The sequence below is a fragment of the Choloepus didactylus genome, chromosome 5 (assembly GCF_015220235.1).
Source record: "Choloepus didactylus isolate mChoDid1 chromosome 5, mChoDid1.pri, whole genome shotgun sequence".
Classification (NCBI taxonomy): Eukaryota; Metazoa; Chordata; class Mammalia; order Pilosa; family Megalonychidae; genus Choloepus; species Choloepus didactylus.
The window spans coordinates 37,438,212-37,461,634 of NC_051311.1; the positions used below are offsets into that span (position 1 = coordinate 37,438,212).

Sequence of the window (23,423 nt, forward strand, 5' to 3'; positions counted from 1 at the left end):
AGGACAGTTTTGCTGGATAAGGAATTCCTGGCTGGCAGTTTTTCTTTTTCAGTATGTAAACTATATCATACACACCTGCCTTCTCACCTCTATGGTTTCTGATAAGAAATTGGAACTTAGTCTTATCAAATGTCCCTTGTATGTGATGAATTGCTTTTCTCTTGCTGCTTTCAAAATTCTCTCTTTATCTTTGGTATTTAACATTCTGCTTAGTATGTATCTTGCAGTAGTAGGTCTATTTGGATTTAATCTGTTTATAGTGCACTGCACTATTTGGACATGTATATTTATGTCTTTCATAAGAGTTGGGAAATTTTCAGCCATTATTTCCTCAAATATTCCTTCTTTCTGCCCTGTTTCCTTTCTCTTCTCCTTCTAGGACACTCATGACACATATATTTGTGCACTTCATGCTGTCATTCAGTTCCCTGAGACCTGCTCAATTTCTTCCATTCTTTATCTGTTCTTTTGTCAGTAAGACTTTGGGTGTCCTGTCTTCTAGTTCTCTGATCCTTTCTTCTGCCTCTTCAACTCTGCTATTGTATATATCTAGTGTATTTTTCATTTCATCTATTGTGCCTTTCATTTCCATGAGTTCTGTTATTTTTCTTTGCATGTTTTCAAATTCTTCTTTATGCACACCCAATTTCTTCTTAATATCCTTTATCCCTTTAACTATATTTTCATTCATCTCCTTGAATTGACTTAGGAGGTTTGTTTTTATATCTTTGGTTGGTTGTTCCAAATTTTGCATCTCCTCTGACTTTTTAATTTGTTCCTTTGACTGGGCCGTATCTTCTTGTTTCTTAGTATGGTTTGCAATGTTTTTGCTGATGTCTAGACATCTAATTACCTTGGTATGTTTACTCTGGTGACCAGTTTCTCTCTCTCGCCCAGGATTTATTGTTGATTGGCTTTGTGTTAACGCTCTTCTTTGATACTTGGTTCAACTTATTCTAGATCTTTAGAAATGCCTGTATTTAACTGATCAAAACAGGGCCAGGGACCCATGATGGGGACACAGACCAGTTCCAAAGCATCCTGCGGTGTGGGTCAGGAAAGACCCCAGAAAAGTGTCTGTTTTTTGTTTTGTTTTGTTTTGTTTTGGCTCCCCAAAGCTGCACTTCCCTGGCCTTCCCAGCAAATGGTGCTTTTTGTAAAACCCTTCCTTTTAGTCCTATGGAGGGAGTATATTTTTTCAACCTCTGCTGGGCAGTGTTGAAGCAATAGCCTGTTCCAGGCAGGCTAGAACTGCAATTCAGAGCGAGAACCTAGCAGTCCAAACTCACCAATCAGAAGCCGCACTAAGCACTTGACTGTGTCCACCCCCACCCCACCCCTGTTCCTGGGGAGGAAGGTCTTCACACCCCTCTCCATCTGTGGCAGCCAGCCACAGACCATATCCAAGGCATGCCTTGAGGGTGGGGAATGGACACCAGCCATTACCATAGGAGTGATTCATTCACAGTTTTTGCTGCAGCTTCTCAGTCTTCCCATCCTGCTCCTTCCTTGATGCTCTACTGCTCCCCTGGTCTCCGGAGCCTCAGAACCATTGATTCAGATACTTTCTGCCTTTCCACTATCTGTTTTTGTAGGAGTGTGTCCTGTAGCTCCCTACTCTGCCATCTTCCCCAGAAGCCCCCTGTCATCTGTTTTTGTGGTTAAAGGTTTACTGCCACATAGCCATACTCATTCATTTATGTATTGCCCATGGCTGCTTCCAAGCTTCAACAACAGAGTTGAGTCATTGCAACAGAGACCTGTAAGTCTGCAAAGCCTAAAATATTTACTACATGGCCTTTTTTCCCCCAGGAAAAGCTTGCCAATGCCTAATTCATGTCAGAGCTTTCCTTTACTGTCATCCAATTAATTGATATAACATGCAAGGGGACAGAATGTAACTAGGCTCTAGAGAAGCAAGAGGCAAACAGTAAAGCTTTGCTGCCCTGAAGTCACGGAGCAAGTTCCGTTTGAAAGTGCAAGTCCTGTGCCAAGGAGGTCCAGGAATCAGACTGGCCATGGTCTGGTGGAGTTAGAACGTAAGGTTATTATTATTCTCACCCTCAGAGAGCATTATCAACTTGTCTAATCTGCTTTGGGACTGGATTGAAGAAATTTGGAGTCACACGAGTTTCAGGTTTAAGAGCCTTTAAACGCCCCATTAGTCTTCTTGAGCAAGGACACAGAATGCAAATTTGAAGTAACCAGCATAGATGACCATTATAAACTCAGTGATTAAAAGGCAATGTAATGAGAAAAGGCTGGCTTCTGCACACAGTAAAGTTTAGAATTGAGGCTATTCCCAATGTGTATGGAAGTGAGAAGTACAGCAAAATTTAACACTGTGATTGAGAATGCTGATGCAGCTTTTCTTTAGGGATTTCCTCACATGGCAGCTGGGGGTTTGCTGTGGGATGCTGAAAGCAATTAAGAAGGTGACATGTGTCATCATTTCTGTAATTTTTTTTTAAAAGACTATTTCAGATGTGTACCTTGAATTATTTTTAAGGAGCCCAAGATACAAATCAGTGCTATTCATAAATAAATTGAGATAGATGCATCTTTGAAAGTTGAATAGAAGTGGCTGATCTTTTCTTTCCCTTTCTCCTTAATGACATTTAGGGGAAAGTTATATTTTATTTACAGTGATTTCCTTCAGCCACATTTTTCAAAATGACTGCTGTATTCTGCTTTGTGTTTGTTCTGCATAAATCATTATTCATACTGAGTAAGTAAGCAAATAATGTTTTCAGGGCTAAATAATAGTAAGACTTTTAAAATTTTTGTCCCCAGAACATAGGACAAAGCTGAAAGACAAGTCCAGGCCTCTGTGACACTGAGTATTTACAGTAGACCTAAGAGTCTCAAGAAACTGAACAATAATGTTTACATGAATTATTATCTCTACTTCTATCTTATATCACAAGTCAATGATAAGGCAAGGCAGGGGGAGGAGATTAACATTTGATAGCCTACTATGTATCAAATATTTTGCTATAGACCTTTATTTTCTCAGTTGTAAAATGGGGCTAGCAATACTAATATTGAAAGATTAAATAAAATAGAGTCATAGAGAAGTTACAAAGCCAGTAAGTGGTAATTGAGTTATGATTCATGAATTATTTTTCATTTTCAAAGTGGGTAATTTAGCTGGCTATCCTAGATATCTATCTGCAAGTTCCCACCATTCGTTTCTTATTTAAACAAAAGAGTACCAGCAAACTGAGGACATGGGAATTTGTTCCATTGTCACTCATTGAGATTGTTTGCTTTGCTTATTGAGAGATTATTTCAGAATTAATTTTCAAATGGGTTTGATTATATTATTTAATTAAATCAAATTATTTTATACTTGCATTATCATTAACCCCCCTTTGAAATATGACACTTCTAGGTTTTTTTTTTAAATATAACTTTTTTTACATAAGCAATTGGAGCTTACTGTTTTCATCTAGTAGCTTATCAGTATTTTTGCATGGAAATCACCTATAATCATACCACTCAAAGAAATGGCTCCCAAAAGCTTTCCCCTCCAAATCTGTAGAAACATATAATTTTAATCAAAAATAGAGGTTGAGGACAGTATACGTAATCCTGAGTGTGTATAAATTCTTCTGTAGAGGCCTTTTAGAATTCAAGGAAAGGAAAGTAGCCAGGTTTGAATAAATGCTCTCTAGTTACACGAGTTTTGTCAGCCACATTTGTGACTTGGTAAGTGTTGTTATGACACTGGGGAAAAGGGAAGGCTCTTACTTCAAGCATTCCTAGGGAGCCGTGGATCTCATGAAGAAATGAAGCATTTATGACATAAATATGTTCTACTCACTGGCCGACTGGCAGTAAATCATGGTATATCAGTAACCAAAATCTCAGAAAGGAAATTAATGTGCAGGTTAGTTTTATTTAGTCACTAAAACTCTTTTGCTAGTGAAATAAAGACTGCTTGATATAAATCCACTATTTACATAACTGGGAAAATAGTAAAGATGTTTGCTGGTAATTTTCACCAAAAGAATTGCAGCAGAAGAAAGCATAGAAAAAGCATGCAAAAGTTGAACAAGTTAGGTTGATTACTGCCTAGACATCCCTGAAGATTGGGAAAGTGATTAAACTAGAGGAAGAGGTGGCAACAGACAAGATGGTATTTAACAAAGGATAATGAATACTGAATCTTTATATAATTTTTTCTTCTTAGTTGGTAGGGTATTCGAATAGCTAGAAGGAAAGAATTGAAATGGTGGAACTGTGACACACAGCATCCTTTGAAATCTGTTCTATAGCTACTTGTTAAATTGTAATTTGAAAGTTATCACCTTTTTTGTATATATGTTATATTTCACAATAAGGAAATAACTGAAACTATAGTACTGTAAATGGTAACATTTTTGGAAATTTCCTATATAACTACTTGTTAAATCATACTTTGGAAGATATTACCTTTTTGCATATATATTTCACAATAAGAAAATAACTGAAACTGTGGAACTGTAACCCATAATATTCTTTGAAATTTGCTCTCTAAGTACTTGTTAAATTGCACTTGGAAAGTTATCACTTCTAGTATATATGCTATATTCTACAATAAAAAATATGATTATTAAAAAAAGCATGCAAAAGAATATTAGGATTGTATTGTATTAGAGCTTGAAAGCTGGGTGTCAAGGAATCTTGGAACACTTATTGAGAAAGTATTGGTAAATAAGAGCATTCACTCGCTTGATTTAAGTAATTAAAATTCTTAGGTTCAGCAAAGCATCAAATAGGTTAGGAACTTGGAGCTATATTATCACTTGATCCTTGTTAGTGTTAAATGATGGAAGTCTTCCACATGTAACTTTAAATTAATTTCTTCTGAAGAAGAAGGATGAAGGAAGAACGTTGTAAAAGTTTTCTGGAGAAGTTTAGGAATACCATCCAAAGCACAATGAGAATCAACTTCTATCTCTTTCTTTCTTCAAGTTCCTCCTCTGACTGAAAGGATAGCTTGTTTCCTTAGCACTAATTGCAACAACTTCTTGAGGAAGAAACCTTCAAAGTCCAAGAAAAGGGCCCCACAAAGAAAAAATTTAGAAGACAAGGGATGAAAAACATTTCTCTGGTGAGCCAAGTTTTATCCTGGAGCAACGATGGAGAATTTATTCTCTTTCTTCTTACTGTTACAACAATGTATCACAACTTTAAAACCATTAGCCAGCTTTTCTCCAAGAGGTTGTGGACACCAATGTAAGGAAGTCAACATTTTTCCCTCCCTAATCTTAGAGGGGTTGTATTTGTTTATTAATAAATGAATGCTATGTTTGCTTTTTTGGATTTTGGCAAATATTAAAGTTACGTGTGTTTCCTTCTTATTTGTTGTATTTTATCATATAGCTTTCTGTTTCTCCTTCTAATGTTAAATGTAGATTAGTAGAACATGTAGTTTAAAAAAAATCTAAATTGCTCGTGACTTGAACAAAAAACCTTTTTGCCCACCTCCATACTAGGGTGGGATGGATCAGAGTTAATTTTCTCCTAAATCTGGCAGCAGCAGTGACAGATTTCACGTACTGAGGACCCTGTAGAACCCCAGCTTCCTAAGGGTAGGTTGGCTAGTTTCTGCACGTTGTGGGGAGAAAGGCAAGTGGACCTGATTTCAAAACAATATTGTAATCTCAGTGGTAGAGACACTCCCAGTGTGCTGAGTACAAAGGGCTGCTTGGCCTGGGGAGGGGGTGAGTGTGGATTGGGGCTGGGGTCAGAGAAGGCTTACTGCAGACAGTGTTAGAACTGAGCCTTGAAGGAGATAAGGATTAGTGTGTGCAATGACATGTTGGATGTGTACTAGGCAGTGTCAACTCCAAACCAGGAGGTAACATGGTCTCCAAGAACCTCTGCTTAGAAGCTTAGGTTTTTGGTGGTTTTGTTTTGTTTTGTTTTGTTTTTTAGGGACAGGTTTATTTATTAAGAGCCTCCCCTCCCTGCCCTCGCAGTCTCTGAGCCACTTTTTCTGCTTGTAGGACTTGTGCACCAGCCCCAAAAAGATAGTCAGGGCCAGGGGCTCAGAGTGCTGCTGGTTGAGACCCAGAAGGTGGCTGTAACTGTCTTCTCATAGCGCATAAAGGCAGCTCCAGCTCCAGGTCCTCATACAGCACTTAGGTTGTACCCAGGTCATCTTCTCAGCTCCCTCTGCCCGTAATTTTCCTGAAAGACCTGGCACTGTTCCAGAGGGGCCCGATGCAGACACTGAATCTCCAGGTAGCTGCACTTGTTGCCTTGGATGCCAGTGCCAACCTTGCCAGTCACATAGGGGTCCCCCAAAAGTCAACGTAATCATCCTGAATGTGAAAGAATTCTCCCATCTCCAGCAGGATCTTCTGGGCATTGTCATATTCCTTCTCCCCGTCAATGCCTGCCATATTCATGGCAGTAGTTACAGGAAGGTAGAAGATAGAAAGCTGTCCTATACTAGACAATGGATTTGTAGCTCTTTTCATTGAATCTGCCAAGATCCACATTGCCCTGGGGGGCTGTGATGAGGTCCAGCATCTGCCTCATCTAGTCTGATAGGAAATCTGCAGGAACAGCTCGATCAGGTTCATATAATAGGGCTGCTCCTGGCAGTAGAGCTTCAGCAGACGGTAGATACTCACTTCCAGCAGCATGGTGTCATCAGTGGCATCCAAACGCATGCCTGGCTTCCGATACCAGCAGAGCCGTCCCTGCAGGGTGAGGGATGAATCCATGATGTCGTCTGACACCAGGAAAAAAGCTTGGAGCAGTTTCACACCCCAGCCCACAGTCAGGGCCTGCTGGAGACTATCTGCATCCTGTTTCCTTGCGCCTCCAGCGCCTGGAACACTGCCAGCATTGTCAAACGCTGGTTGTACTTTCCTCCAGTGACACTGTACTCCAAGAACTCCTTGAGCTGGGCAGTAGCATCTCCTGTCCCTGGGTGCCCCATCTCATCCTCGGTCAGCACCTTGAGAATCTTGGAGAAGTGCTAGATGAAATTCTGCTTTTCTTGGGCATAAACATCAGATTTCTCGTCTCCATTCATTCCGAGGGAGGAGCAAAATGCTCTGTTCCTGGATGTTCAGAAGCTCAGTCTTGATGCTGAAGGCCTGGTGTGCCTTCTGGGGTACCACAGCATACTGCCATACTGTGAACTTTCATTGTGGGCCGTCAAGTTCAGTTAGGTAGATCAGAAGCTTATAATCAGTTTAGACTGCACCAAATAAAGATCACACTTTTCCTGGAACATGCTAGCACGTTGCCTCACAAGAGTAAGGTGGGAGCACTTCGGTATTCAAAACAGCAGTTTGATGCTGAATGAACCGGAGAGGGTGACAAGTGCCAATGCCTTAAGTTTAAAATAAAAATGTGATGCATCGTAGTAATGATCATGTTGCAATTATTACTGACATAGTCAGAGGGTTTTCAGCTTTTAACTTCTTCAAGGTGCACCAGATATTCTTGTATACTACAGTGTCCTAAAGATACCAGAGTGGAATCACCAGTGACTTTTCATTGCCTGCATTAGCAGTGATTTTCAGAGGAGTGAGCTGATCACTTCAATTTTATAGGATTACTCCAGTAACAAGCTAGAGACTGGAATTCATGGGGGAAAGAGAGAGCAAGCTTATCAGTGAAGAGAGTATTATAATATCCAGTGAGAGATGACAGAGGGCTGAATTACGGCAGCAGGAATGGAGATTTGGAGGACAGGAGTAATCACAAAAGTATTTAAGAGATAAAATAGGCTGGACTCGGTGACTAAACCTGTGGCATGTGGGAGGAGGAATTTAAGGTGACTCAATTTCTGGCATGAATGTATGGATGCAGTGTCATTAATTTAGAGAGGAAGGGGAAGTGGATAATTTTCTTGAATTCCTTTGGGACATCAAATAGAGATTATCAGGGACCTGGGATACCTGGAGTGGAGAAGCAGAGGTTAGGAAAATGATTCTCTCTGTCCATTTTATTTGCCATGTATTAAGTCAAAGAAATCGAGAGTCTGGACACCTTCTCACCTATAAAACTGCTGGTGCAGGGAAGAAAACAAACATAGTTTAATTCTAAAAAAGGACACTTCTTTACCAATGCAGTTACATGCAAATGCATTTTGGAGGCTGAACATTAAGTGATGGAAAAATTACTGTACCTATTCACGTGTTCTAGATGGGCTTGTCTTGATTTGCATTCAGATGGGAATTCCTTCAGCTCAGAACCAGGATTGTCCCCGAACTCGTAGCACTTAGAAAAGCATTAACTTCAGTATCATTGGTACAACGGTGACACAAACCGTAACACCAGTATTAATAGTCTCCCTTTAATGACTTGGTAGAAATTAGCTGTTGAAATGGTGGAAAAGTTTAAAACAAGCCTCCTTTAACATCCTTCTGAGAAAGGAGTGCATAGCCTGTTAATGAATGACAGCCCAGCTGCTCTCACAATGCTTGAGTAAACCTGTTTTAAGAGGTTATGAGTTGTAACACTTTTTCTCCCCTATTTTCGAGACTTAGCACAGAAACCCAAAGCATTATTGAGTCCTGATTAAGAATGACAGCTGTTCATCTTGAGCATGATTAAAGAAGGGATATATTTTATCCAGGAAAAGAGAAATTAAAGCAGTCGGTTCAATAAGAAGCTCTCTAAGGGACCACAGAGAGGAAAATCTAATATGATTTCCACATCTCTGCCAGTGATTTCCCTCTTTGCACACTGTGTCAAAAGCAAATTAAAATCCCATTGCTTATATTAGTTTATTCACAAATTGGTTAGGCTATTCAATTATCTTGGTTTAGTCTGATTAAGCTATAAAATCCATTCACTTTCTTTCTTTGCATTTAATTTTTTAAAAAATTAGATACATCTGGGGAAGTACTCGTCCCTTTTTTTAAAAAAAAAAAACATTCTTCTGATTATAAAAGGAAAAGCATAAAGAAGAAAATAAATACTGCCTGCAATCCCACCACTTCTAAATAAACAGCTCAATTTTGGTGTACTGTTTTTTTCTCAGCCTTTGTCATTCCCTTTATACACAGATATAGAAATGGACATATAACACAAGTAGACTATTATTGTCTAGCAACTTAGCTTTTCTCTTAATATTATAATCAGACCCCTGTCTTCAATTTACATACCTTGTTGGGAGTGTGTCATTTTTAAAAGTCTCACTTTCATAAAATTGCGTAGTTACACAGTATTTGAGTAGTTACACAGAATTAACTATCACTTTATGCTATTCAGATTATAAAGCAAACAACTGGTCTACTATAGAAAATAACAAATGTTACAGATAGCTAGGAGAGCATATATAACATACCAAAAGCCATTTGGATAAAGAGCATATTGAGATTTGGATTTAAAAAGGGGCAATTTCAATATTTACTCACTAGCAATCAGATTCTTTTAAGAAGCTGAATATGTTATACAATACGTCAGAACCTGGGAGGCCATAGAGTTTTGCCTGCCCAAAACTCAGCTGCCAATTTGAGTAGTCAGGTGAGCAAGAGAAGGGAAAAAAAGTTCTTTCCTTCTTAAAATCTATCCTCGTTACTGGCCTTGAATCTCTGAACTTTCACTTTTATTATGTCTAGCAATTAAAGACTGGTTTTGTGGGTATCCAAATACCAATTTATGTGTTTGCCATCCTTATTTAATGATATTAGGATTGGGATGTATTATCAATATGGTTAATTCTTTTCTAGAATGTAGGAATGAATTGCCAGCATTTTTCTCTTTTGGAATAATTATGTGTTCAAACATAGCTACTGGAAAATTGATACTTAATTCATTCAGAATTTTTCCTAGTCTACCCCCTGAGGGGCTGTAGAGAGCACTACATGCAGAAATAATAAAGAAATTGTCTTCAAAATAGAGGCTCAGTCTTAGTGCACAGGAGTCTGTGAACTTCTCTGTTCTCAGAACACATGTCTATGGATGGGTCTGCGTTTTCTCGTTGCCTATCCACTTATTCAATCTTACAAATGGGCAATTAAAGAAAATTTCTATTTTCCTACTGAGCACAAAGTGTCAACAACATTTAACTCATCATGACGTTTGCTTGTATCTACTCACTGACCATGCCAAGAATGTCTAATATTAGGGTATCTGAGTAATTTGAGAAAAAAAGCCTCAAAGTCAACATAAATACTTATCCATTGCCTTTTTATGAGTTAGTAAAAGCAAATGTTAGAGACTTACAACACAGTCAGCATTTAGCTGGTTGGCCTGACTTAAATGGATGGAAGTGTACAAACCACAGATATACTTGTACAAAGCAAAGTCCAATTTTTATGTTTCTGTAAAATAGAGGGAAGAGGCAGAGGCAGCAATAGAAAAAGGAATACATTGCCTGGATAAAACAAACAAATAATAAAGAAAGCCTATCTAAAACAAAATTGTGGTTTAAGAGACCGCTTTTTAAATAAGTCACCTGGACAAAATGTGAGAATATTGAATTGTACTTACAAATATATTTTGTCGAATAGTTGAGTGCGAAGAATCAGGTCAAATTCTATTTCGTTTCAAACAGCACTGTAACAAAGGAATTTGAGTCATGGTTGGTCAGTCACAAGTCATCTCGCTACTTAAAGAGAGTCTAGCAGAATCTTCAAGCAGCTCAACCTGGTACCAAAAATTCTGTAGCCATCAGTCATACTTCATTCTCATCTCCTTCAGTCTTATTTAATTAAATTCTGAATTGACTCTGAAGATCACTGTCAACCAGTAATTACCAGATTCTGTACTTTATTTCCAGACTTTTCCTTTGATACAAATGGGCAGTAGTTGAGATAAACTGGCTCCCTTATTTGTTTACATCAGAAATAACCTTGAGGAAATGATTATTACACTATTCTACATTCTTACTGATAATAGCTGTAGTTTAGTTTAGAATCATCTTAAAACATGTTCCTCATTAATATGTTTGAGATCATCTATTTTATAGTGCTTTGGCATGGTGTTCTCACCCCTGATGCTGAATTTAATCAGCCACCTTTGGTGATAAATAATTTATGAAAATGTTGTCATTTTCAATCTTAAAATGAATTCAAAGGATGTGTAGAACAACTCTTTATAGGTGTTCTTGGATGTGTGAATAAATTTATTCACCATTCTTTGAGTATAATATATTCATCATTCTTCACCAAAAAAAAAAAGCAATTGGCATGTGTGATTTCTTAAAAGCAAATGCAGATGCTTTGACTTCCCACTCTTACAACACAATATAATTAGTCTCTGCTGACTGCTTTGTAGATTGTAAAATTAACAACTTCTATTTAAACCCACTCATTGATTCCTATTATGAGTTAGGCATATACTATTTCAATAAATTCTCATGCCGGCCCTGCAAAGTGGGTATTACTGTCTATGGTGATTTGGAGCTGTATGTACCCCAGAAAAACATGTTCTTAAATCTAATCCATTCCTGTGGGTGTGAACCCATTGTAAGTAGGACCTTTTGATGAGGTGACTTCAGTTAAGGTGTGGCCCATCTCAATTAGGATGGAGCTTAATCCTGTTACTAGAGGCCTTTAAAACAGAATGAAATTCAGACAAAGAGAAAGAAAGTCATGGAATTAAGAAGTTGAAATCAACAAAACCCAGAAGAGAAGGGAGAGACCAGCAGACGCCTCCATGTGCCTTGCCGTGTGGCAGAGGGGCCAAGGATCACCTGCAGCTGGTCTTCAGAAAGCATCTCCTTGATGATGCCTTGACTTGGACATTTTCCCAGACTCTAACCATAAGTGAATAAATTCTCATTGTTTAAGTCAAACCATTTCACTGTATTTGCTCGTATTTAGTTTAGGAAACTAAAATATTATCTCTGTTTTGCAGATAAAGGATCAATATTTAGAGAAACTAAGCAATCTGCTAGAGATTTTATGACTAGTAAATGGTAGAGATATGATTCAAATTGAGAGATCAAACTTTGACACCTGTGAGCTTTTCACTTTAGCAAATGGCAACCTCCCCTCCCCAAAAGAGAGCAGCTATCATTTATTGAGGACCTAGCAAATGCCAAGAACTGTATAGGCCCATAGTACACATTAGCAGGAGGCTCAGAGACTCACTTTGTGAACATCATGCAGCTAGTAAGTGGCAGAGCTGGGATGCAGACTCAGGACTGTTGAGTGTGGAGGGACATGAACTTTGACGTCAGAATGCACCTTATTCCTATCAGCTCTATTTGCTTTCTGTATCTGATAATGCTCTGGTCACATTTTTGACCTTGAGGAAATTCATCAAAATCCTAATTAAAATCAGCAACAGTTAAATAATACTCTTTTGAGATTTCTCTCTTTCTTGGCTTTTGAATTCCATGATGTTGCTTGAATCAACTACTGATCAAATATAATCGAGTCACCTTCCATAGCTAAATCATCAAACAACAGTAACAAAAGAGAAAACAAATTTTTACTTTATTTACACATGCTGAGGCATTGGCATCCCTTTACCTAGCTCCTTATAAATGGATCCAGTCCTTCCAAGATTTATGCTTTCCTAAATACATTGTTGGACTAAGATGCTTAGACATGAAATAAACTATTTTTCTCATTGTCATGAAGCATATTTTGTACTGCCATTCTCTTAAAATTTTTCAGTTATTTCCTGTTTTTCCTGACTCATCAGACAACACATTTACATTTCCTGTATGGCCATGATAAAAAATGATGTACTTAAAAATATATTTTTTTAAAATTTAACTACAACAATAAAGCAGAATATAGTGCTACTAGGAACTCAGGGTTAAAAAAGCAAGACTGAATCTTCAGTCGTCATAGTTTATTCACTGGTAAAATATCCCAGGTCTTATAAAGTAAGTCATTTTTGGCCATATTGTTGTTAATCAAATTTATAAAGTTAGGTTTGTCTGTTTGTTAATGAATAGTATGTTTGAGATGTTCTCACCTAAATTATAGGCTATGTGGAGGTGTGATAATTTATTGAGCTTTTACTAAAAGTGCTAGCACTGATATAAGTGCTTTTGGTTTCATTAACTCATGTATTCCTTACAACCCTGTGAGGTAGGTACTGTTATGATCCCCATTTTACAAATAAGGAAACTGCGGCCCAGAGAAATTAACAAGGGCAGTATCATGTGTGTCCCTGTGATTAAAAGGGCCCCCTGCTTGGTTTAAAGTTCTGCTGTCATCGTCTTGAAATTCTTAATTTTTGAATAAGGGGCCCTGCATTTTCATTTTGCTTTGGGCCCTGCAAATTATGTAGCCATTCCTGGTGGAAATAACTTGTTTAAATAAGACAGCCAGGACCAGTTCCAGGTAATCTGGCTCCAGAACCCACGCTCTTCACCCTTGTTAAACCGTCTCTCTGAGAGCAAGTTGAGTCAGAGACAGCCTGCCAAGCTGCAGAGCTGCGGGTGTTTCTTTTCTGTCGAGCTACTTTGCACATGAGCAATTCTAGGTGGTACGTTTTAGGGAGCAGCAAAAAGTGATTAATTTAATGAAGGTTAATGATTCCTAGGGGGAGTCAGCTAGTCTCTAGTAGACTATTTTAAAGAGAAAAATGTGAAGAGCAATGCCTGGTATGTAGACATGGGTGATACCTCCCCTAAGGCAGTGCACTGCTGTCCAGAGATGGGGCCCTCTTCATTTATCTTATTTTGGGTTCTTTAAGGGTATAAAATTAGTGTGGTTCTTTTCTGAAGAATGCCCAAGGAAACAGCAAATAAGGAGGAAAATTTAAAAATGTTATTGTCTGATTGTGTATTTCCTGAGTAACACCTTTAATTTGCGCAACCCTCCTTGGGTTAAATTTGGGTATAACTTTAATTTGAAGAGTGATTCAGCAACCACCACATCATGTGAGTTTCTTTGAAACTTCTCTTCTCTCTCCCTTATTTTGTCTCATTTTTACTGTCTTCAGCAACTTCTCAGCTGTAAGGGTGAGTAGAGTAAATGTTTGGGAGAAAAATGATAAGGAATAGCGATCTCCCTTTACACTAGATACCTGGAATGAATTCCTTTTTATGCAACTCTAGATAACTGTTCCGCTTTTAAAACCTAAAATGCTGCTCACCGACAGTTTCTTCTGGGTTTCAGGAATGTTTATGCCATTTCTTTTTTTCCTGGCTGCTCCTGAGTCTGTGTGACATCGTCGCTGCTACAGATTAGGGATGGGAGAGGAGGAAAGGTCCTGAGTTGCTGGGGATAATGAATCTTTTAAAAAAAAAATCTTATAATTGTTTTAAATGATTGTTCAGTTGTTAAAAAAAAAAACTTAAAACACTGTTTAGGACTGTTACAAGAAAAAAAATACAAAATCAAAACCTAATTTTCAAGTTGCCTTCTTTTTAAGAAAGTTATAAAACAGTAGAATACTAAGACGAAGCCACAACTTTGGTACCTCAGCCGTTAAAAGGTGTTGGCCAAGGCCTTAGGTAAATAGTCACGTAACATCAAGAAGCTTTTGAATTCTATTTACATCCACATTTGCATGGCTTTTTGTTATCCCTCAACTTTCCTTTATTGGTTTTCCTTTGCCTTCATAAAGGCTTCATAACTATATTTAAAGGCTTCCTGTGTTGAATGCTTCTAGTTTTAATTATTATTCTTCTTGAAAAACTCACTTTCAACTGAAATGGGGGCATGGAGACACTGGCTTGGAGGCACCAGTCACCGCTGCAGGCAAGGGTGTGAATTTGTTTGAAAGTTAATATGTAGAGATTTCTGATCCTCACCCTTGTACACGGGAGGATAGGTTCTGCTAACAGGGATTAAGTGAAAGCTTATATACAGATTAGTGAGACCCCTCTCCCAGTTCCCTGTACCCCTGCTTGGCTCCCCAAATGCTGGCAGCCAGGCTAACCCCATGACCACCCAGCCAAGTAGGGGAATGGAGAATTTCTCTTTAGAGAAAAGACCTGTGGATACTGAAAGACTTGGCTTACCCCCTTTATTAACTAGAGTGAAGCCCACCAGTTAACGGGCCCTATCCATGGAGGCACATCTTCCAGTCTGGCTCTTTAGGGTGTTACCATTAAATGTGGCAGCCAAGGAAAAGCAGGCATTTGAGGGGAACCTCTATTATGAAAGTCCGGGACAAAAGCAAACAAAAAGGTAACTCTGAGGAAGCAATAAAGGGAGTAAAAGATACTGTGTCCATGAAATAAAAGGAGTATTCCAAGATCAAGAGTTCTGGGAAACTAAAATTATGAAAACAGATCTACATATATATTGATATATACATGCATTGGAAGATAAAGTTGAGGTCATCTCCCATAAAGTAGACCAAAAAGATGAAGATAAAAATTGATTAAAAAGAAAGAAAGAAAATTAGAGGAACAGTCTAGGAGGTTCAACTTCTAAATAGTAGGTGTTCCAGAGAGGAAGAAAAAGGAAGACAAGTACAAGAATCAAAGAAGAAGATAATCTTCATAAGTGAAGGTCATGAGTTTGAAAGGTCTCATCAATGCCCAATACAAACAAAACAAAATTTAAAAAAAGAAAAAATAGGCAAAAGAAAACACAGAAAAGAGATGCCCACACCAGGGCACAGCATTATGAAATTTCAAAATCACAGGGATAAAGAAATGCTTTTCAGAACTTTCAGAGAAGAGGTGCGAAAAAGTTTACAATGAATCAGAATTTTGAACACTGGGAGCTAGAAGTCATTGGGGCAACGCTTTCAAAACAGAGGGGGGCAAGGACTCAGATACTTGTACACCAAAGTTTATGGCAGCACTATTCACAATAGCCAAAAGGCAGAAACATCCCAACCATCCATCAACAGATGAATAGATAAACAAGATATGGAATATGCATGCAATGGAATACTATTCAGCCATAAAAAGAAATGCAATTCTGGTACATGCTACCATGTGGATGAACCTTGAAGACATCATATTAAGTGAAACAGGCCAGACACAAAAAGACTACTATTGTGTGATTCCACTTATATGAAATATCTAAAATAAGCAAATTCACGGAAACAGAAAGTAAATTAGAGGTTACCAGGGGCTGCATGGAGGGAGAATGGGAAATTATTGCTTAAAGGGTAAGGGTTTCTGGCTGGGGTGATAAAAAAGTTTTGGGAATGGAAAGCAGTGATGGTAGCACACCATTATAAAAGTAATCAATGCCACTGAATTGTACACTTAAAAATGAGTAAAATGGCAAGTTTTTATGTTATATATATGTTAACACAATTAAAAAAAATCCTGAGGGTAAATTATTTCAGATATGGCTGGACATAATATTGAAAGCCATGTTCAGACACGAAAGTCTCAAAAAAATTTACCTCCCCATGTACCTTTTCTCAGGAAGTTACTGGAGGACATCGTCCATCAGGATGAGGAAGCAAATTAAGATCCAGGAATCAGGAGAGATGGCACAGGGTGAAGGGGAAGGGCAGCTGCAGTGGGATCGCTGCGTGGCAGGTCTAGGGAGCTACTAGCACAGGTTGGAGCAGTGTGCTGGAGAACATGGAGGGACGTCTCCAAGCAGAGAACAAAACTGACAGATCACCTGGTGTGTTTGATCATATTGAGAGGGATTGTCTGGCTTTGGCAGTGAGTTTGGGGATGAATTTGTCATAGAGACTTAGAAAATAAAACTCCCAGAAAACATAAAGTTGCATAAAAAGGAAAGTGACTTATACTACATTATATGATTTGGCTTGGGTGTGACTAATATTTACATAGTCATAATGATGTTAAACATGGGTATTAACCCCCCCCCCAAAAAAAAAGTAATAACTATGTCTGGAGGATGAGAACATGAGTGGTAAGTGGGAGAGAGCATTTGAGAGAATATCTTGATATTCTGCACAGGAGCTAACAAGAAATGGCTAAACTAAGTCAAGAAATAAGACATACACCTTGTTATTTTAGCAGTATGAGTTAAAGAACAGGAGGATAAAATAGTTAAAATTTACTAGTCATCACTTCTGGGAAACAACAAGAATCAAGAGTGGAAGGGATGGGACAGGGGACTGTTTTGTTATGTCTTGTAGTCCTTACCCTGCAACATTTAAATTATGCATATCTATTTCTTGAGCATAAAGTTAAATGTGGGGAAAAGGCACTCCCTTTCTTTGCCATATTTATTACCTGGTAATAGACAGTGTATGAATTTTTCAAAACGGTTAGGCTTGTTTGTACAAAAACAGATATAGAAAAACCCCAGTATTTATAAAACACTAAGGAATTCTTCTCATTTTGAAAACAACACAGTATAAAATATCAAAAAATAATAATAATTTATAAAACAGTTACAATGATATCAATATGTGAGGGCATTTACCAGCTAAATAAGATTCAATCTATTCTTAAGGATTAAAATTTGATAGATGTTATTATATGTATGTAAAAGGATCAAATGATTAAACTCCTTATGGAGGAATTGAACTAAAAGAAAAGAAGTCTGCAAGATTACAAAAAAAAAACTGCCAAGCAACTACTGCCAGTCCATCTATATACATCTTTCTAACCATGATTAGGATCCTGGTAGCCTGAGGTTATACCCGGTTGTCATATTAGGTGGGTGGGAATAACAAAATTATGTATGTTCTGTCAACTATTCATAACACACTTTATAAGGACAGTTTTTATCCTGTCTTCAAACTGAAGGTGATTCAAGCTCTATTTGTCAAACCTAGGAGAGTTTAAAATACCTTGCACTTTCAAATATGTTATGTTGAAAAGTATTTAGGCAAAAAGCTGCCTTTTTTAACAAGAAAATTTCATAATAATTTTCTAACATTGAAAAAGCTGTTAATGATATGACTGGAATAAAGGAAATAGACTTCCTGCTTTATAAAAGGCAATATAAATTTGGATTGTAGTATCATTGGGTTTTACCAGGACAATTAAGGTTTTCTCTTTTAATAATCAAAGTCAATTTCTCAATAAAAATAGGAAGAAATGTCTACCTAACACAATCTAGGGCATTAAATCCAGAGAAAAGGAAGAAAGCAGTATTTTGCTTAATTTTTATTAGTTTATAAATTATTTCTGAGAGTCAGGTTTTGCTATTGTGTAATTAAGCAGTTCTCAAACTTGGTTTCAGGACCCCTTCATACTTATAATTATTGAGGACCCAAAGGGCTTTAATTTGTGTAGGTTTTACCTATTCATATTTAACAGAAAAATGGAGAAACTTTAAAAATATATCTAAAAAGATCAATATTAAACTCATTACATTTTATCATAATTATTTGAAAATAGTTTTTTTTTTCATAAAAATAATGAGAAAAATGGCCCAGCTTTTATTATTGCAAATCTTTTTAATGTCTGGGTTAAAAGGAGTCAGTGGGATTCTCATATCTGTTTCTACATTTAATCTATTGCCATATGTTGTTTTGGTTGAAGTACAGGAAGAAAATACAGCATAATATAGATGATGCAGTTGGAATGGGGAGGAGTATTTTAGTAGCCTTTTCAAATAAGTTGTGAAGTCTTCACAAGTGGTATTTCTTAAATACACTGTTGGTGCCAATGAACGTTTCATACTCTATTTAATAGAGTCAATTACATTAAAAGCCATTTGTGGTCTATCTTGCACTTGGAATGGCTCTTTTAACCCATGCTTGACTTTATAATCGCATTCATTGGTCATTATTTTTGAGAATATTTGGCCTTTGACTTATATAGATCTTCCAAATGTTGACACTTGCATTACATATTTATTAATGTCACCACTGATATCCCCAGAAAGCCTTTAAGTATTGGGAGACAATCAAGCTCATTGCGACAGACATGAAAATTTTCCAAAATTCTAATTGCTGCTTGAAAACTCAAATTTTCTCATTGGCAACAAATGTTTTCATTGAAGTGAAAGGCTCATTCATTCATTTTGGAAAAGAAATATATCTGCCAAATACCCAAGTCTGGATACTTTTTCAGTGTTCCATGAAAAAAGCAGCTCAATCATACAAGTGCTGTTCCTCAAGAATACCTTCATATTTCAGTATGCAACAGAAGTGCACTACATGTACTTCTTGTTGCATCAGACAGAATATTAATCAGATGTACTCAAGGATTGAGAGTTAATAAAATTAGGAATTTTTACTGGGTCATCAAGGGCATTCTTAAGGACATTTGCCTGGAGTGGAATGCTACTCTATTTTGCCTCTACCTTGATATAAGCTTAAGTGCCAGAGTTTTTCCCTGTGTTGGTATTTGCACTGATGAGGCAAAAGCAATGGTGGGTACAAAGAAAACATTGCCTTAGTATTATCATGAAAATAGTTTTGACCTTGTAGACTCCCTGAAGGTAGACACCACTGTTGTAAAACATTGCTGTGGTCCATAGATCTTTAGGGATACTAAGTTACAGAGACTGGAACTGCTGAGTTTAATGTGATTTATGATCATATCCTCTTCCCTTCTTCCCGGTCCCAATCTTAACACGCAAACCAATCCCTGGAGGTAAAAAGTTTCTTAACTGTCCACTTCTTGGCATGAAAATAATTAACCATTACCATTTTTCTTTAAAAGTTTTGGGGGAAAAAAAGGTAGAAACATCAAGTACACATTATTTATCACTTGTGTATGTGTATGCGTGTGTCTCCCAGATATGTAGAACTATATTCCTGCATATAGAATGTACCAACTGACATGACAAGGGAATTTGGTGTAGACTGATTTTTCATTGTATTACTTGTGACTTAAAAATGAACTCATTTAAATAATACTAAGCCTAACTTAGTCCTTACAGACACTGGCTTTTTTCTTTCTGGTGAAAGGAAATTTGAGCATGTTTAGTGACAATCTTAACTTTCCCTATAACTAATGTCCTCTGCATCTGACTAAATCCTTTAACCAAGTGGCGTCAAAAGGTATACCATCTTTCTCTATATCTAGTCCATGACTATGACCTACAATAAGAAAAAAATCTTGATCCACTATACTCATCCATGTCCATATATTTAACACAAGTTTCTTGAAACAATATTTACCCTCAATAAACTGCAATGCAAATTGATATTTCTATTGTATTTTAGTGTAAAATAAGATAGTCCTGACCCATTAAATTGCTTTCATAACCCATGCCTGGGTAACCTCACAATTTTTTTTATTAGAGAAGTTGTACATTTACAGAAAAATCATGCATAAAATACAGAGTTCCCATATACTACCCTATTATTAACACCCTGCATCAATGTGGCATATTTGTTGCAATTGATGAAAGAACATTTTTACAATTGTACTATTATCCACAGTCCATGGTTCACCTTAGGGCTCACTGTTTTTGTTGCACAGTCCTATAGATTTTTTTTTTTAATTTTATTCTAGCAATATATATACAACTCAAAACTTTTCCTTTTAACCACACTCAAATGTATATCTCAGTGTTGCTAATCATGCTCACAATGTTGCACTACCATCACCACCATCCACCACCAAAACTTTCCCATCTTCCCAAACAGAAACTCTGCACAATTTAAGCATCAACTCCCCATCTGCCAACCCCATCCTGGCCCCTGACAACCTATATTCTAGTTTCTGGCTCTATGAATTTGCTTATTCTAACTTTCACATCAGTGAGATCATATCATATTTGTGCTTTTGCATCTGGCTCACCTCACTCAACATGACGTCCTCAAGATCATCCATGTTGTCACATGTATCAGAGTCTCACTCCCTGTCAAGGTCAAATAATTCTCCACTGCATGTACACACCACATTCCATCCATCCATTCATTGGCTGATGGATACCTGGGTTGTTTCCATCTTTTGGCAACTGAACAATGTCGCTATGAATATCAGCGTGCAAATATCTGAGTCCCTGCCTCCAATTCTTCCAGGCACATACCTAGAAGAGGGATTGCCAGGTCATATGGCAACTCTATATTTAACTTTCTGAGGAACCACCAAACTATCTTCCACAGCAGCTGCACCATTTTACATTCCCAGCAACCATGAATGGGTGTTCCTATTTCTCTACATCCTTTGCAACAAGGGTAACCTTCTGTTTTTTTTAACAGTAGCCATTTTATTGAGTGTGAAATGGCATTTCATTATGGTCTTGATTTGCATTTCCCAATGACTAATGATGCCAAGCATCTTTTCATGCGCACTTTGGTCATTTGTATCTGTTCTTTGGAGAAATGTCTTTTCAAGTCCTTTGCTCACTTTCTAATTGGTCTCCTTGTCCTCTTGTTGTTGAGTTATAGGCTTTCTTTATATTTTCTGGATATTAAACCCTTATCAGATATGTGGTTTCCAAATATTTTCTCCCAATATCTAGGCCATCATTTTATGTTCATGATAAGTCCTTTGATGCACAAAAGTTTTTCATTTTGATGAGGTCCCACTTACCTATTTCTTTTTCTTTTTTTTCTTTTGCTGACTGTGTAAAGTCCAAGGTCATTCGCCTGCTGTGTCCTGCAAGTGTCCTTCCCTTCAGGGCTTTACCTCTGTCATAGCCACCATCTGAAATACCCTCCTTTCTTTACTTCCTTCAAAACCTGCTTCTGTACATCTCTTTAGGAGAAGCCTTCCTCACAAAGTATTCTTTAGCATTTATGTGCTCAATGCAGTTGCTATAGTTTTTACTTAAACTACTTCATAGTTTTTTTATGGTGTTACATATGCAGGAACCGAGTATCCACAAGTAGATTTTAACCTTCACCTAATTAGAGTATAACCTCGTAAGGGCAGGGCCTATATCTGATATAATACCAAATAGCTTTTTGTTTGGTTATGGCTGCAAAGTAACAAAAACTCCTACTCAAACTGGCTTAAAGGACATCTACAGGCCCAGAGGTGGGGTAGGTCCAGGCAAGGTCAGATACAGTACTGCTCAACGGTATCACCGAGAATCCAAGTTCTTTCTCCACACTGGCGTCATCTGAAAGCTGGTCCTCAACAGCAATCAGTGCTACACGCCTGTGCACCAAAGAACAGGGGATGGAGAGGGGGTATGCCCGCAGGCATGTGGGAGGCTAGCCCACCCCCAAATGTAAGTCCTTCCCTTTAGTCCAGGACAGCTTGAGAGAGATTGTTACATCATGAATTGTGTAAGGAAAGGGTGGATACCTCAACACAAGTAGGGTTATTTTAGGAAGGGAGGTAGAGGATGGGAAATGCGTGCCGGGTAGAAAACCAACAATATCCACACACTGAGGGGTGTGCAATTGAGTCTAAAGCAGTTACTTCTCTGTAGCCATAGGATAACTAAACTATTTCCTTTTCATTCTCTCCTTTTTTCTACTTTATACCAGTTTGATTACAGTGGGAAAAGACATATACATGCACACATACATTATATGTATGTATATGTGCGTAAGTACATATTTTATATATAGTAATATGCAGGATGTATCAGAAGTACCCCCTTTACAAATCAAGGAATAAATAAAATAAAATGATATCTTAAGAGAAGAATCAGAGTGTAGGTATAATCAATTAAAGAGATAACATAATACAGGATCAGGGAACTGCAAAGTAAAGAAGTGAAGGTAAGAGGCACCAGATGACATGCTTATTTATATAGAAAATCCTAAGTAATTGTGGTTGTTCAGAGCTGTTATGTACCCCAGAGAAGGCCATGTTCTTTTTTTTTTTATAAGAAATTTTATTTTGAGATAAATTCAAACTTACAGGAACAGTTGCAAAAACAGTAGAAACCCCATACATAGAACTCCAGCATACCCCGACCCCCCTCCTCTGATACCCCGATCCACCACCTTTAACATCCTGTCACACCACCATTTCTTTCTTTATTTCTCTCCCTCTCTAACATCCATCATCTATTTCTCTGTCTTCTGAACATACGACAGCAAGCTGCACATAACCTTGAAAAAACAATATAATTCACATATACATTTCCCAAGAACATTCTTTTATGCAATCCCATTAAACGCAGCTAAGAAGTTCAAGAAATTCAACCTTGATACAAAGCTTACATTCTATGTTTCCTTTTTTTTTTTTTTTTCCTTATGTCCCATCTGTGCGCCTTTGAGCCTCCTCTCCTCCATCCTCAGATCCCATCCAGGATCATCCTTGGCATTTAATTGTCATCTGTTTAGACTGTCTTTTTTTTTTTTTTTTTCAATTGTGGAAACATATATACAGCCTAAACCTTCCCATTCCACCCCCTCCCTAGCATTCCATTAGTGGGATTAATCACATTTAGGATGTTGCAGTGCTATCACCTTCCCACCATCCATTTCTAGAAGTTTCCCTTCACCCCAAACAGAAACTTACACTCATTTCTTAACTCCCCATTGCCCCTTCCCCCACTTCTCGGAACCCTTACTCTACTTTTCATCTCTATGGTCATATTCTCTGATACTTTCCTTGTGTTTACCATGGGGCTTAAATTTAACATCTTAAATCTATAACAATCTTGTTTTTCATTGATACCAACTTAACTTCAATAGGGCACATAAACTATGTTCCTATACTCCCTCATTCCCCCACTTTCATGTAGTTCTTGTCAAAAATTACATATTTTACATTGAGTCCAAAACCA

The 23,423-nt window shown here is 37.6% G+C and overlaps 1 protein-coding gene across 3 annotated transcripts in view; it reads left to right on the forward strand.

The window, feature by feature from the left end:
* PRKAG2 (protein kinase AMP-activated non-catalytic subunit gamma 2) overlaps positions 1 to 23,423 on the forward strand; it is a 400,476-nt gene that overhangs the window by 267,867 nt on the left and 109,186 nt on the right. The gene's annotated exons all lie outside the window — the stretch shown is intronic.